Source organism: Chelonia mydas, chromosome 4 (assembly GCF_015237465.2).
Source record: "Chelonia mydas isolate rCheMyd1 chromosome 4, rCheMyd1.pri.v2, whole genome shotgun sequence".
Classification (NCBI taxonomy): domain Eukaryota; kingdom Metazoa; phylum Chordata; order Testudines; family Cheloniidae; genus Chelonia; species Chelonia mydas.
The window spans coordinates 27504193-27520593 of NC_057852.1; the positions used below are offsets into that span (position 1 = coordinate 27504193).

Here is a 16401-nt window from a genome sequence, read left to right on the forward strand (position 1 = left end):
ACTGAATTGTAACCTAGATCCTTCAAAGGACAAACCGTCTATCACACAACATTATCTTTTTCCATTATAAGTTATTACACAGGATTTGATCCTAACACCGGATTCATTACAAAACAAGGGCAAAATCCAGTTTTTTCCTAAGGGTTTATTATCAACAGAAAAAAACCTGGTGAGATTTGAAAACAAAGGCAAGTGAAGCCGACCCATTTTTTAAACGTTAAAGTAAAGCACCAGCACCCTCTATCAGGATTTTTCAAACACTGGCAATACTACAGTGATTTATTCTGAATGGGAAATATGCCTTTACTAGATACTTGTTATGTATTGCAATCTTCATAAGTCTGCTTTAATTAAAGTGCTATTTCTTTTTTAAAACTGACATGCACCACTGCTATCCAGAGCTCTGCTTTGCATAGATATTTTTCAGCACTGTGCAGCAAGTTGTTATGCAGTACCACTCCAAGAAAGTCTCGCAATAAGAGAAGTGATAATGAAGACAGCAGCTGTTACTAAATTACTAAAACAAGACAGATTTGTTGGCAAACACTAATATTCTGGGTAAGTTTTTTGCAAGTTCGACACTTCTGTAAACAGCCATTGTTTGGGCTCCTTGGGTGGCGTGGGACGGTGCCAGTTGACAGAGGACTTATGGCTTTGCTGACACAGTCAGCCGCTCTCTTGCAGTGATCCCCATCACAGGAATGTAATTAACAGCCATCTTGTCACGTCCCGTCACTTCTCATCTTTTAGAAAGTGAATTCTAGTGCTTGGGATAGGACCAGAATGACAACCCTAAAGGCCAAAGTCCTCTATTTTCCCACATAAGAGGAATTACAGTCAGCAGCAAAGCACACTTCCCCATATCGTCAAATGAAGGTGCTACAACTACCACCTAGAGGAGCAAACTTTCTAGTTCAGTCTCCGTGCCCCTTCAGTCCTTGACCTCTCAGTTAAGACAGCGAACCAATGCCCAGTGGAGTCCAGTTCATTCCATGCAACACATTAAATAACTGTCTGATAGTGACTGAAAGATACTACCAATATGGGCAGGGTCTGAACCAGAGACCAAAAGGTAAAAGGCTACTCATGTAGAGGGTCAGATCCTCAGCTGGTGTAAATTATTATAACTCATTGGCGCTAGACTGACATATACCAGGTGAGAATCTGGCCCAAACCCCCTGAGCTATCAAGTCCCCTCAGATTACTGGATGTGTTTTATCATCCACAATGACCTTACGCTTCTGAGAAATTTCAATACAGGAGCAATCATTTATTTTACTGACCATTACACCATATAAAGGAGCACAACATAGCTGGCCATTGATCCTTCAGATTTATATGCCTTTGCCAAGTTTCCATACAGTTACAGGTGTGCAACAGGTATTTTGAACTCTGGTGCATTTGCCTCCCTCTCTTTTCCCCAGTGCGTGGTCTGAAATAGTCAGCTCCCTGGACCGAGAAAGCCAGAAAGGTGGCATTTTCCTCTATATCATTACTATTATTGTTAATTTTACAGTGCCCAAAAGTGTACTAGGCACTGTACAAATCAAACAGCCACTTCCTGGAAGACCTTAAAGCCTAATGTTTAATGTGACGCCATTAGACAGGGAAGGAAACAGTAGAGAAGGGAAGGCGCTGAGGAAGGACAATGATTGCATCAAGGAGATCATGTAATTATTCATTTTATGTATGGTGCTGTCTGGCTGAATGCGATTCATAAATTTTAAAGCCAGAAGGAACCACCAGATCATCTTCTAGTTGGACTTCCTGTACATCAGTGGCCATAGAATTTTACCCACTCAGTCCTGTATTAAGCCTAATGAATTATATTTGACTAAAGAACTTCCAAAAAGTCTTGAATTTGTCCTATTCCCCTTTAGTGGCCAGTCCACAAAGAGGATGAGAGCCTACTATTGCTCCTATTAATGGAGCTTCTCCTTTAGCTGAAGTGATAGAAGATTATGCTTTAATTGTGGGCACTGTCAGATGCCCTGGCCAGGATTGGATGAATTCGAAACAAATGGGGCTCTCTCCCACAAGAAGGCAAGGAGCAAGACCAACCCATACAATAAAAATAAAGAGAAGATACCCTGTTGTCCAGCAGAGTCCGCCCAAATGGTGTTCTTCCCATTACTGTCTGGAAGTGCCAAGGGAGCAGAAGAGGGAGCAGGTGACTTTCCACCTCCATTGTCCAAATCCAAAAAGGGAAAGGTGTGGCTTCAGCCCTTTTTCTCCTGCTACGGCTCTGTGGTGCCCAAATGACTGTTGGGTTACCATCGGGTGGATGAGTTTGTTGTTTCTGACAAAAACCTCTTTAAGAAAGAGTTTGGGAACAAAAAGGCCCAAAAGTAAAATAAAGAGGAAGTTGGAAGTCGATCCCAAAGGAGAGTTTCTTCTTTTTTAACACAGCAAGTATGTAAGACACAGAGGAAAGAAAGGCTAACCTTCTTAGTTCTCGTCAGTGTTATAGAAGAGCTGCTTATGCCAACAAGAAAGGTCAGGTCAGCACTTTCATTAGAAAGCCTGGATAGGAGGGCGGGGGTGTTGGTTCTTTGGTTTTTAAATTGCACAATTTGGAAAATGTGGCTTAAGCTGATTTTGAAAGAAAGAAAGAAAGAAAGAAAGAAAGAAAGAAAGAAAGAAAGAAAGAAAGAAAGAAAGAAAGAAAGAAAGAAAGAAAGAAAGAAAGAAAGAAAGAAAGAAAGAAAGAAAGAAAGAAAGAAAGAAAGAAAGAAAGAAAGAAAGAAAGAAAGAAAGAAAGAAAGAAAGAAAGAAAGAAAGAAAGAAAGAAAGAAAGAAAGAAAGAAAGAAAGAAAGAAAGAAAGAAAGAAAGAAAGAAAGAAAGAAAGAAAGAAAGAAAGAAAGAAAGAAAGAAAGAATCGTAAATGGGGATTTTTACATACATGGCACCTGCAACAAAAGAAATGAAACTTGATCAATGTATAGATACAAATAATCCAAGTAGATGGGATTTAAAATGTAAATTGGGCAAGTCATTCATACATAATCCTGATCACTTACCTTAACAGCTCCCTTTAACCTCTCCTTCCCCACGCATCCACAGATCAAACTACTCAAGATTTGTAACATATTCTGCACCTTTTTTCTATCAATATTATTTTTGATATCACACAGACCATATTGTCTAACCACATCCCAGACCAGCTCCAATGGAAGAATTTGAAAAATTGCCCAACCATATAATTACCTGATGAACTCACTCTAGCCCTTCGGGAACATAGCATGTTTATCAATAATCACCCAGGGCCACCTTCTACCTTAATTGACCTCCATTGAGCACTAGTAAGCATCTGTTCAGCTTCAGGTTGCCAGGATGTGAGGATAGAATATGACCCACTGAGCGTGATGGCTCCTGTAGTTTTTACATGTAGCACAGCAACTGGATTCTTGTGTGTGTATACACACACACACACAGACATTCCCATCCAACTTCATTTTAAGACACCATTTTCATCAACATGTCTTCTCCCTCATCATCAGGCTAGCTGAATACATCAAACTAGCTTTGCTAAATAGAAAGCATACTGTGTGCAGTACTGCAAGTATATACACAAAGCGTGGCAGTGTTGTTTAGTAGATACAGCAGGAATATGGAAGTCGAGATCACAAGTTCTGTTCCTGGCTCTGCTGATGACTCACTGTGTGAGCTGAGGCTAGTCACTTGAACTCTCTGCACCTCAAGTTTGTCCATTTTATAGATGGGTAATCAGAAGATATTAAGTACCTACCTCACAAGGGAGTCATTATGCCATCAGATATGTATGGCCCCACTCCTGCAATCGGATCTGACCCTTGTGATTGAACCAAGCTCCACTGACTTCCATGGGACTTTGTGCCGATGTGAGGATCTGCCTGCAAGAAACCAGTTCCTATGGGAGAGAGGGAGGGAGAGAGAGAATTAGTGAACGTTTGCTCAATGTATAGAGTTCCTGGAATGCATGTTATAATTGCTATAACAGATCTGCCCTGAGAGAACAGACTAACATTTCTGGAGCTGTTCTGGTGGCTGAGGTGAATAACACACATTTTATTGTTTCCCATAAAATACTCCTTTATCTTTAAAAAACAGAAATGAGGAAATTAAACACAGAAAAAACACCTTATGTTATTACGAAACAGAGGCAACTGTTGGAACCCAGGAAATTCACAATTAGGGTTGGAATTCCAGGCTTCCCTGGAATCATCCAGCCCAGTTATTGGAGGTGGTCTTTGAACAGAGAGGATTTGATGAAATATCTGGGGAGGAGCGTGATTTCAGACTTATCTCTGAATTCCTTGACTTGCATTATTCACGTCAATAAAGCTACTTCAACAGTGGTGGCTGTATCACACCTAGGCTTCACAAACTGAACTGGCTCCTCATTTGCCTCACAGAAGATTTCAAAATGTTGGTGTTCAACAAGGTGTTTAATAGGTTGGGACCTAGTTACCTTAGAGACCACTGTTACTTCCTGTCATAAATATAAACGAAAGGGTAAACCCCTTTAAAATCCCTCCTGGCCAGAGGAAAAATCCTCTCACCTGTAAAGGGTTAAGAAGCTAAAGGTAACCTCGCTGGCACCTGACCAAAATGACCAATGAGGAGACAAGATACTTTCAAAAGCTGGGAGGAGGGAGAAAAACAAAGGGTCTGTGTCTGTCTGTGTGATGCTTTTGCCGGGGACAGAACAGGAATGGAATCTTAGAACTTAGTAAGTAATCTAGCTAGGTATGTGTTAGATTATGATTTCTTTAAATGGCTGAGAAAATAGCTGTGCTGAATAGAATGAATATTCTTGTCTGTGTGTCTTTTTTGTAACTTAAGGTTTTGCCTAGAGGGATTCTCTATGTTTTGAATCTAATTACCCTGTAAGGTATCTACCATCCTGATTTTACAGAGGTGATTCCTTTTTACTTCTATTAAAAGTCTTCTTGTAAGAAAACTGAATGCTTTTTCATTGTTCTAAGATCCAAGGGTTTGGGTCTGTGGTCACCTATGCAAATTGGTGAGGATTTTTACCAAACCTTCCCCAGGAAGTGAGGTGCAAGTGTTGGGAGGATTTTGGGGGGGAAGATGTGTCCAAACTACATTTTTTCAGGAACCCAGATAAAGTTTGGTGGTGGCAGTGGAAGTCCAGGGGCAAAGAGTAAAATAGTTTGTACCTTGGGGAAGTTTTAACCTAAGCTGGTAAAAGTAAGCTTAGGAGGTTTTCATGCAGGTCCCCACATCTGTACCCTAGAGTTCAGAGTGGGGAAGGAACCTTGACACTTCCCAAGCCAGCTATGTTCCATAGGGACAATACAGCTGAACAAACCAGGTTCTCACTATCAGGCTCTGGGGACAAAGCAGTTTTGGCAGTAGACCCAACTGGGAAGCTCTGCATCAGCAGGGATCAGGAGGAGGCCAAGTCTAATGAAGGTGCAACACTCACCTTTTCAATAAAACCTTCCCCTGAAATAATGCTCTTAAATAAAAAATTGAAGCCCTTGTGGACCCAGAGAAGAAAACAGCTTTTATTCTGTCTTTTGTGCCTCTTCGTTTCATCCAGTGCTCATGTACCAGGGTGATAAGTGTTATAAAATGCAGCCGATGCTTTCTGCCTGGCTTAGACTGTTGTTAGCACATCTAGCCTATGCGCCAATCCCTTCAGTGGCTCTCCATCCTCATCAATTGCCAATGTAAGGCCTTGGTCCTAATCTTTAAAGCAATTAATGGACCAAGCCCCAGCTACACTGAAGACTGAATTTCAATCTATGAGCTGCCAAGGTGTTTGCACTTCTCCGGGCCAAAGCAGATCACAAAGCCCAGCGTATAGTTCTTGAGAGCTGTGGACAGAGTGTAGTCAGCTAAAGGGATCTGGCTGTGGAAAGAATTCCCATAAGAGATTAGGTGAACCCAGAGTCTGACTGTCTTTAGAAAGCACTTCAAAACTTTCCTCTTTAACAAAGCCTCTCCAGCATAGCAAAAAAACTGACAAACGAAAAAGCCAGACAAACAAGATCACCCCTCTACCCAAGCAAAGATTTTTACCCATTCAAGAAGACACTGCAGAAACTCCCTCAAGCTTACTAGGGATTTTACTATTGCTTGTGGAGTTCTTGTGGAAGGTTCTCAGATATCATGAGGATGTGCAGGAGTATAAAACCTGAAGACAGATAGTTTTGTGCAATCTGATGTATTGTGGTCTTTATGCTGTGTACTGTGATTGCATGTACAATTAATTGTGGGTGAAAAATTGTATCTACTAAAATGAAAATTCAAGACTGGATGTTTTTCTACAAAGGTATGCTCTAGGAATTATTTTGGGGGAAGTTCCAGGGGATATGCAGGAGCGCAGAGTAGGTAATCATAATGGTCCCGTCTGGCCTTAGCACCTATGAAAAGCTGGGGTGAAGCTCTTTTAAAAATTGGAGTGTGTCTCTTTGAACAGCACCAAGCACACTGTCAGCACTCAATTAATTACCGTAACAGCATGTGGCTAAATCCCAGCGCTTTACACTGAAAAGTGCCTGCCTGTCATAGGTGCATGTTCTCTCCTGCAGTTTTTGCATGTTGCACAGCAACTGGATTCTTGCATAGAGAGAGAGAGAGAGATTACAGCTAGTTGCATTATATATATATATGCATGCACAAGAATCCAGTTGCTGTGCACCATGTAAAAACTGCAGGAGAGAGCATACACCTATGACAGGCAGGCACTTTTTCAGTGTAAAGCGCTGGGATTTAGCCACACCTTGTTACGGTAATTAATTGAGTGCTGACAGCGTGCTTGGTGCTGTTCAAAGAGACACACTCCAATTTGTAAATGTACAGATATATATATATATATATATATTCCCTTCCAAGCTCATTTTCAGACACCATTTTCCATCTGGGGATCATTTTCATGAACATGTCTTCTTCTTCCATAATCCCATTAAAAAGAATTAGGAATGAACAAGAAATTTGTTTAATCATCTTGTATGAGATCAGCTGAATTCTAATGCTGTTTGATTACAGCCAGTCGCAGAAATGTCAAGTGCATTTCCATTTAAAGTGCTTGCTTAAACAGCCGTGCAAATGGGGAACACCCGAAAATCAGCATATATCATGAGAGATTTGAGCTTCCTTATGGCACAGACTTGTTTTAATCCACTCTCTTGCTTTTTAAAATAATGCATTTTCCCAGCATATCATTTCCCTAAATGAGTATGATACATCACCGCTGCAGATTCACTCATGGGCCCCATTAATAAAGGCAGGGGATTCTCAGCAGCTTTTCTCACTGGGAAGGTGGTATCTTACTGTCTGCCTTTGTAATGAATCTGATGCTCTTCTGGTTGAGCCTATCCCACAGGTCCTGCTCCCCCTGTCAATTTTGATTGGAGGTTTTCATTGCATAGGCAGTGGCACCATGTTGGAGAATAAATAATGCACTATTCTTTTCCCTGAGTAAGTAGCTATTCATTTCAACTGCAGTAAAAGTGTTTGACTTGAAATAGGTTTCCATTGTTGTATGCGAGCCACTTCTTTTGAAATGCCTATCTCCTAATCTTCCATCCCACTGTGTCATCCACTATGACATATTACGGGGCTTTTTTATTTTTAAATGGTCTCCAATTTTGTGCCTGCAGCTTTGCATGCTCATTGGTGGGGCAAATAGCTAGGGCTTGTTGAAAATTTTCCATCAAAACTTTTGTGATAGAAACTATGGTTGTAGAATAGCCTAAAATATTCATGTAAAGAGTTTACTTGCAGAACACTGAACACCCCCACCAAAATTATTTTTAATTGTTTTTGGCTGAAATTTGAGTTTTTGGTACCAAAAATATTTTCATTTCTTCGAAGACAACTCAAAATTTTCTGGTGAAAAGATTCATGAAAACAAAATGTTTTATTGTTGAAGTTTTCCATGGGAGAGGATCATTTTCTAAATAGATCTGGAAATGACAGACATTAAACCTTATCAGGGCTGGGATTTTCAAAAGACCCTAAGGGAGTCAGGCATCCAAGTCAACGAGAGTTGGGCACTTGTCACAGATCTTGTTGAGTGCTCCTCTTGGCCACTCAACCTGCTGTAAAGGGCTCCACCTCACTGGGCCGCAGGTGCTTTAAGCCCCTTGTGTCTGAACCAAGTCCAGGTACTGCTTCTTGTTTGGGATTCCTATGCAGACTCACAGGGTTAGATCCTTTGTCTAGCACTCCTCCTGGGAGCTGAGACCTCACAGTCCAACTGCTCAGACCCTGGGACTAGTGCTGGCCCTTCAGACTCCTCCATAGCTTAAATGCATCCTCTCCTAGAGCTTCACTTGTGTGGGTGTTCCGTGGCCACATGTTAATTCTTCAAGGGCAAATCATTGCTAGAACACATACAAAGCACAGACACTTTGCACAGTATCCTACCACCATTATTCTTTAATCGCATGAGAAATTCATAGATCTATATTAAAAAAAAAACACTGCACACATTTCCTTTCCTTCATTTCCTCACCACTCCAGAGTGTTCTCCAGGCTGCTGTCAGAGTTCTCTGGGATCATCCAGGATTCTTCTGTTGCAACGCATGGCTTGTCTTCTCAGTCATGGAGTCTCTCTTTGTCTGCATCAATTGCTTTGACCTTGGGTGAACCCACAGCTAAAACACCCTCTCAGTGCCTACAAAAGCATATACCTCTCTTCTCCTCCTGTCCAAAGCTTCTTGGGTGGTTCTCTGCTTCTCACAATTTATATATCCCACCATCAGTACCTGGTTCCTTCCAAATGCCAGCCAACCTCCTTATGCACCTGTTGACTAGTCAGAGTACAGTCATTAAGGGTAACTACTTTCCATTGTATCTTGTCTGGAAGAGCCATGATTACAGGTTTGTCAGCAATGGTGGATACATATAGACATGGAAGCATTCCATGATACAATAACAATTTTCATAAGAACAACTTCAGAACGTCAACCAGAATTCATAAATCATACAGATAGATTCTCCAAATCACCAAAGCACCTGGCTCCTTTAGTCTTTTTTTAGGCAACGGTGCTGTAGCCGTGTTGGTCCCAGGATATTAGAGAGATCTGAAGAAGAGCTCTGTGTACGCTTGTCTCTCTTACCAACAGAAGTTGGTCCAATAAGAGATATTACCTCACCCACCTTGTCTCTTTGGTCTTCTTTGACAATCTCAGCCTGGGCCCACAAATCACATGTGCAGCACTCTTGTAATTAATCTAATCCACATTTTGCCACTCACAACTGATTTTGCTGGACACAAAATTGCAGGTGCAAACTTACTGGGTTGACAGAGGACCCTTTAAAAATAAGGCCCTATACATTGAACCTATGTATTATTTAGACCATGAAGTAGGAGGTCATTAAAGATTTGGAGGAACAGATAAGAGATAAGTTACCTAGATTTGAGACATTTATCTCTAAAGCTTCACTGAGGCCCGGTCTACACTACAAATTTATGTCAGAATAACTATATCACTCCGGCGTGTGGAAAATCCACACCCCTGAGCTATGCAGTTATACTGACCTAACTCCCAGTGTAGACAGTGTTGTGTCGATGGGAGGGCTTCTCCTATTAACACAGCTACCGCCTCTTGGGGAGGTGAAGTACCTGCGCCACCGGGAGAAGCTCTCCCCTTGGCATAGGTAGCATCTTCGCTAAGTGCTACAGCAGCTCAGCTTCAGGTCTGCAAGTAAAGACAAGCCCTGAGTCTGTTTGGTCTTGAATCCCATAGAAACAAGCTCCCCAGTGAGACTCACAAGTACCTTCCAATGTAAACCATCTTGAAAGTATTTCAGGAATGGCATCTCTTATGATGGTACTTCCACTTCCTCTTCTGGTCAAAATGAGGAAGTACAGAGCCGTGACATTTAAAAACAACAAATCTTAAGTTTTACCAAACTTTTTTGAATCCCCAAAGAATTTAATGGGTTTGAATTTTGAGCAGACATTCAGCCCAGTCCTGGTTTTCTCCAGGCATGTTTGTCCAGTTTTAACAATGGTTGGTGCATGTATTATGTCTGATATCACAGCCGCATGGACTACAACTTACAAGAATATTAGCCTCAATCTGATCAATCTTCCAAATCAAAGCAGAAAAGGAGAAAAGACAGCACTGTTTAGAGATTACTCCCTGTCCTATTTTTAGTTATTTCATTATAATGGACTGTAAATAGCGTACAGCCGTGAGGACCCCATTGGGGCATGAAACATTTATTGCAGCTTCAGCCATTACAAAGGCAGCTACCTGGGTTACTGCTGAGCTGTATTAGAAGGAAGATAGTGTGAAGCTGACACTTGGAGAGCCAGGAAGAAAGCCATACATAAACAAGGGAGCACAAGATGAGGATACAGAACAGGCAGGAACTGGTGGTCAGGAGGTGAAACATCCTGACATTGTGTGTAGCTCACACAAAGGAGCAGACAGTGCCTAGAGCATTAATTCAGCAGAAGCAATCAGGATTGAGAGTTGATTAAAAAACAAAGCCAGTGTTGAGGAAAAAATACTGCAGGATACCACAACTAACATTCGTGTTCTGCTTGGGTCTAGAAAGAGTATGGCTAGGCAATCTATCTTACAATTCCCTGCAGCTTGCTAGCATTACAGAGCCAGACCAGTCTACTGGAGTGCCACATAATAACAATATTTTAAAAACACAGGAGGTTTGACCAACTTTGTAAGAAGCCAGCCTAATAAATGGGAGATCTGGCAAGTAAGTGGACTTGCAAACCACATTAGCCCAGAAACCTAGAGGGTATATTACATCCAGGAGAAGACTAACCAGAAAATTTGATAGACGTGTATTGTACTGCAGGTTGCCTGCAGTTTTGGGAGGAAGGGGAAAACTGGATCCCCTCTGATGTGTAGAAACTTTCCCAATTAGAGATAAGCCCAAGCGGTAAAGCTTAAATCTGGACTTGAACTTTCCCAAAGTTTGTGGGTGTTGTGGCAAATTGCTGGTACGATTATGATGGGTCCCGCGCTTCCTCTTCTTGGGGGGCGGGAGGGAGGGTTCAGGGCACAGTTTCCTGCCCCTGAACTAGGGTATTTACTATCCCACTAGTAACCCAGAGAAGGGTAGTGTTGAGGGAGGGACCCGGGCCTGCCCTCTACTCCGAGTCCCAGCCCAGGGGCCCTAGGGATAGTGGTAAACCACTTGAACTAGTGCTTCCTTCCCCTGAGCTACTTCCCTCTCCTGCTCTTCAGCTTGTGCGGCTTCCTGCCATCTCTCTCTGCACAAGTCGGGTGTCTCTTTACCTAGGGTCTTGGTCTTCTAGCCAGCCACGGCACTTCTCCAAACTGCACTCTGCTCCAACTCCTTTCCCTGGCTGATTGAAGCAGGGGGGGTTTTTCAGGTGACTAGCTTCAGGTGCTCTAATTGGCTTCAGGTGCTTTTAATTAATCTATAGAAACCTTTCTTCCCTCTACAGGGAATAAGGCTTCTCCTCATCCTGGGACTTAACTATCTCTCCTATATCACTCTCCTGCTGCTTTCTGGCCATGCTGTATCACAGTGTTCAGATTTGGCTAAGCCCATTTCAAATTCCAAGTAAAATCCCAGAATGTTTCAGGGGTCCAGGAGGAAAAACAGAAATGTTGGTGATTAAACCGAGATGCTTTACATGATTTCATTGTCTTGAATTCCAGTGTGGAATCTAACTGTGACAACTTGCAGTAACTTACAGTGTATCACACAGTAACTCAGAAAGGAAGCCAGCTGTCTCCAGTCTATTCTGTATTTGCTTCATAAATCACTGTGCATTCTTTGTCCTTGCTGTGGAAGGCAAATCGGTTTAAATCCTAATTTAACCTTTCCCGTTATTCTCCCAACCCTGTCCCTTAATGATAGAGAGAGTTTAACTGCTGCAGATCGGTGCATGAGCCACAGGTGGTGGTCAGATTTAGTTTCCCCGGGAAGCCAAAGCTATTTTAATCACTATCAGCAAAGAGAGAGACTTGCCGCCTGACTAGATTAAGATCTAGAAAGCAACATCATCTAAGTGACGTATTGATTCTGAAGTCAATGACATTTCATACCGCAAAGTTTCAGTCATTAGCCAAACCCCAGAGCATTGGCAGCAACCCTGAAATTTATCTCTAATTTTAATTGAATATCGAGTACAAAAAAAAAAAGGAAAAAAGTGGGAAAAAAATGAACTCTAAGGGATGATTAATTGTTTAATAAGTAATGCAGCTGCATAAAAGTGATATGTGCTGAATGGTGCTCCACTTTAACTTCCCGGTAAAACCCTTTTTGTGAAATTGGGATAAAATACAGTAACTCAGTGATACAGCACGATTAAAATGTCACTCTGTTCAATGGATAGGCTGAAGTATAGGTAACAACTGTTCTTCCATGTTAAAAGAAAAGGAGGACTTGTGGCACCTTAGAGACTAACCAATTTATTTGAGTATAAGCTTTCATGAGCTACAGCTCACTTCATCGGATGCATGCAGTGGAAAATACAGTAGGGAGATTTTATCTACACAGAGAACATGAAACAATGGGTGTTACCATACACACTGTAACGAGAGTGGTCAGGTAAGGTGAGCTATTACCAGCAGGAGAGAAAAAAAAAACCTTTTGTCATGATAATCAAGGTGGGCCATTTCCAGCAGTTGACAAGAACGTCTGAGGAACAGTGGGGGAGGAGGGGAAGGGGGGAGAGAGAACAAAAATGGGGAAATAGTTTTACTCTGTGTAATGACACATCCACTCCCAGTCTTTATTCAAGCCTAAGTTAATGGTGTCCATTTTGCAAATTAATTCCAATTCAGCAGTCTCTTGTTGGAGTCTGTTTTTGAAGTTTTTTTGTTGAAAAATTGCCACTTTTAGGTCTGTAATCAAGTGACCAGAGAGATTGAAGTGTTCTCCGACTGGTTTTTGAATAATTCTTGACATCTGATTTGTGTCCATTTATTCTTTTATGTAGAGACTGTCCAGTTTGGCCAATGTACATGGCAGAGGGGCATTGCTGGCACATGATGGCATATATCACATTGGTAGATGTGCAGGTGAACGAGCCTCTGATGGTGTGGCTGATGTGATTAGGCCCTATGATGGTGTCCCCTGAATGGATATGTGGGCACAATTGGCAACGGGCTTTGTTGTAAGGATAGGTTCCTGGGTTAGTGTCTGTTGTGTGGTTGCTGGTGAGTATTTGCTTCAGATTGGGGGGCTGTCTGTAAGCAAGGACTGGCCTATCTCCCAAGCCCTGTGAGAGTGATGGGTCATCCTTCAGGATAGGTTATAGATCCTTGATGATGCACTGGAGAGGTTTTAGTTGGGGGCTGAAGGCGACGGCTAGTGACATTGTGTTATTTTCTCTGTTGGGCCTGTCCTGTAGTAGGTGACTTCTGGCTCTGTTAAAAGATTCCTCCTCCCCCCACCCCTCTTCTTCTTCTCCTGCTGGTAATAGCTCACCTTACCCGAGCACTCTCATTACAGTGTGTATGGTAACACCCATTGTTTCATGTTCTTTGCGTATATAAAATCTCCCCACTGTATTTTCCACTGCATGCATCCGATGAAGTGAGCTAACACGGCTGCTACTCTGAAACCTTCCATGTTAAGTTACTTCTGAGAATTGATCAAACACAGGATGGATGAACGTGGCTTTTTTTTTTTTTTAAACTGTTCTTTATTTCATTTTATCTTTAGCTCCCCAGCGACCAGCTATTATTGCATGCTCCTGACTGAGGCACAGGGAAGTACTGGGTTAGATTTTAAATCACAAGTACCCCAAAGGGGAAATGCACGTTCTGTCTAACTTTTCCATGTTTATGAATGTGGAGAGTGGCTGACGGCCTACCATACAGAACACCTGCCTGCAAGGAGTAAGAGAGAGCAAGACCTCCTGTCATGTGACTGGCTACGCTCTGTTTGTAATGCAAAGATCTGTAATAAGAGCCATCTGTCTTCTACAAAACCTTCTCACTCAGAACATTTTTACTGTAAGCCCCAAAACTGACAACCAACTGGAAGTTTTCCTCAGGCTGTCTTTAGATGAGGAGAAGAAAAGACCCGGATTAAAGACGTATTTTCCAGGACGCCTGCTGAATGGGTTTAAGAAGCTGGCCAATAAACCATTACTCAGCAGAGACAAGTCAACCCAATTGATAATTATGTTCAAGAGCCCAGCCTTATTGCCACACTATGCCCCAAACTTTTCAATATCAGAATCATTCTATCATTTAGCGCATTAAGTCTTTCACTATAATCTTGGAATGAATTCCTCTGCCATTGTAAATATTAAATAACCATACCATCTTTTGCATGTGGACATGTGGAGCAACCATTCAGAGCTAGTGGGGCCGTACAGATAAAACAAAATAATTAATAAATAATAATACCTTGCACTTACGTAGATCAGATTTTCAGAAGAGCAGAGCTCCGATTTAAAATGAATTTGTGTACTGAGTCTATTTGCAAATCTGGCCAATGGTGCTTTTCCTCTGAGGCCAATACAATGCTGTACAAACAATGGGCCAGATCCTCTGCTGGTGTAAATCAGCATAACTCCATTCACTTTAGTGGAATAATGCCAATGTGCAACACTGAGAATCCCACCCCTTAATGATATAAGCTTCAGAACACTCCTGTGAGATAGTAAGTATTAGCATGGAGGGGGAAACTGAAGGACATTGAGATGAAGGGTGATCTGAGTAGACAGCCAGTACAAGGCCTCTGAATCACTCAAGTCCTTGCTTAAGTAGGATTTAAGTGGTGCAAAGCCCCATGCTGCTCTCAGCAGAGGTAAATTTCATCCTAAAAGACTTGCCTTACGTCACAGAACAGGGAAGTGTCTGTCCTGGTAAAATGCCCAGATTGCCTGACTCTCAGTCCCATGCTATAACCATTAAATCACAGTTCCTCTTTTCCAAGATAAAGGGCTTGAAATAAGTTTTTGCTTCTTGCCACTGTGGCTGCTCCTGAAGTTCTGTGAAAAGTTATACTCAGCCAGCAAATGTGGCAATATTTGCTTTTTTTTTTAATAAACTATTTTGGTGCCTGAAATGGATTAACCCTAATTGCTAATAGCACAAACCGGTTTTGATGAAGAACAAGGAAATGGGTTTCCATTTCCTGAAAACGGAGCAAACTGATCTCAGGACCAGAATGCCTCTGAGACCTCAAGTGGGAGAACGGTGAAGCAAGCTTTTGGAGGAAAAACCTGAAGAGAATATTCTTATTAAATTGCAAAATGATAACAGAAGATTCCTTACCTCCTTCACAATTATGTGACTGTTCCTTAACTATTCTGCTTCTGTGATATTTTAGGTAGAGTAAAATGAAGTTTATTTGTAAAATTCTACTACAAATAAAAATTACCCACCCATTGTTACTCCCTTTCTATGCTGCTAAGTAGTTTGCCAGGCCTAAGAGGTATTGTACCAAAATCTGCTTGAGTGCTTAATTAAAATTACATAGACTATAACACACTGCTTTTACAGAGCCTGATCCAAAACCCACTGAAGTCAAACTAGAGTCCCATTGGCTTCACTGGGATTTGGGTCACGTCCACAGGGCTATACAGATTCCCATTAGTGGAACATGAAGGTTTACAATATATTTCTATATACCGAGTAGCACCTTGTGGTATAGGTCAGCATCCATGAGCATTGAAGGGTGTAAATAAGTAAATAAATAATAATAATAAATTTGTAGTGCAATAGTGCCTAGGAGCCTCAGTCATGCACCAGGCCCCCATTGTGCTGAACACTGTACAAATGCAGGACAAAAAGATCATCCTTGACCCAAAGAGCTTCTAATCTAAGTGAGTAAATCTACTGCCACTGGGAGAAAAGGCACATTCCAATAACTTGACTTTACCTGGAAAGAATAATTTGGACTAGCCCTTATGCGTCACCTAAGGTATACAGGAAGTGACCAAAAAATAACGCTTATAAGGGAAAGAGAGAGAGAGAGAGAGAGAGAGAGAGAGAGAGTGTGTGTGTGTGAGAGAGAGAGAGATTCATTGATTGATGATCAGAGACATTTGGTTTTGCCATGCTCTGTGAATTTCACTAAATATTTTTGTACTGTGTTTTTACAAAATCATCTGTTCATGATGCTTTAAACTCAAGCAAACATAAATGACCTTTTACTTCCAAGGCATGAGTGACAGTGATTCAGTTTTGCCATATTCTGAATATAGCTCATAGATAATTATGTACCATATTTGTAAGGAATCCAGTCCATAAATCTTTACATGCAGCACTTTAACCAACTTTAAAAGAATGAACAGCTGGATAGAATTGTAATGATATAATGAGGAAGAATAAAAATTGAATACTTATACTTATCTACTAAATTTTCCTCCATTTTATATTTATGTTCTCTTCTATATTTATTATGATATCATATATCAAATGATTTTACTTTCTCAGAGGCTCAGTTTTGTCTGCGCAGTTGACACCATCATC

At 41.4% G+C, this 16401-nt stretch overlaps 1 long non-coding RNA gene across 1 annotated transcript; it reads right to left on the minus strand.

Annotated features, from left to right (window-relative positions):
* Positions 1–2817: 2817 nt before the first annotated feature.
* Positions 2818–11290, minus strand: LOC122465562. The gene is made up of 3 exons (XR_006290492.1): positions 11233–11290; positions 3750–3890; positions 2818–2910 (listed from the first exon to the last, which is right to left on the minus strand). It is a non-coding gene; the product is annotated as an uncharacterized LOC122465562 (long non-coding RNA).
* Positions 11291–16401: the final 5111 nt, after the last annotated feature.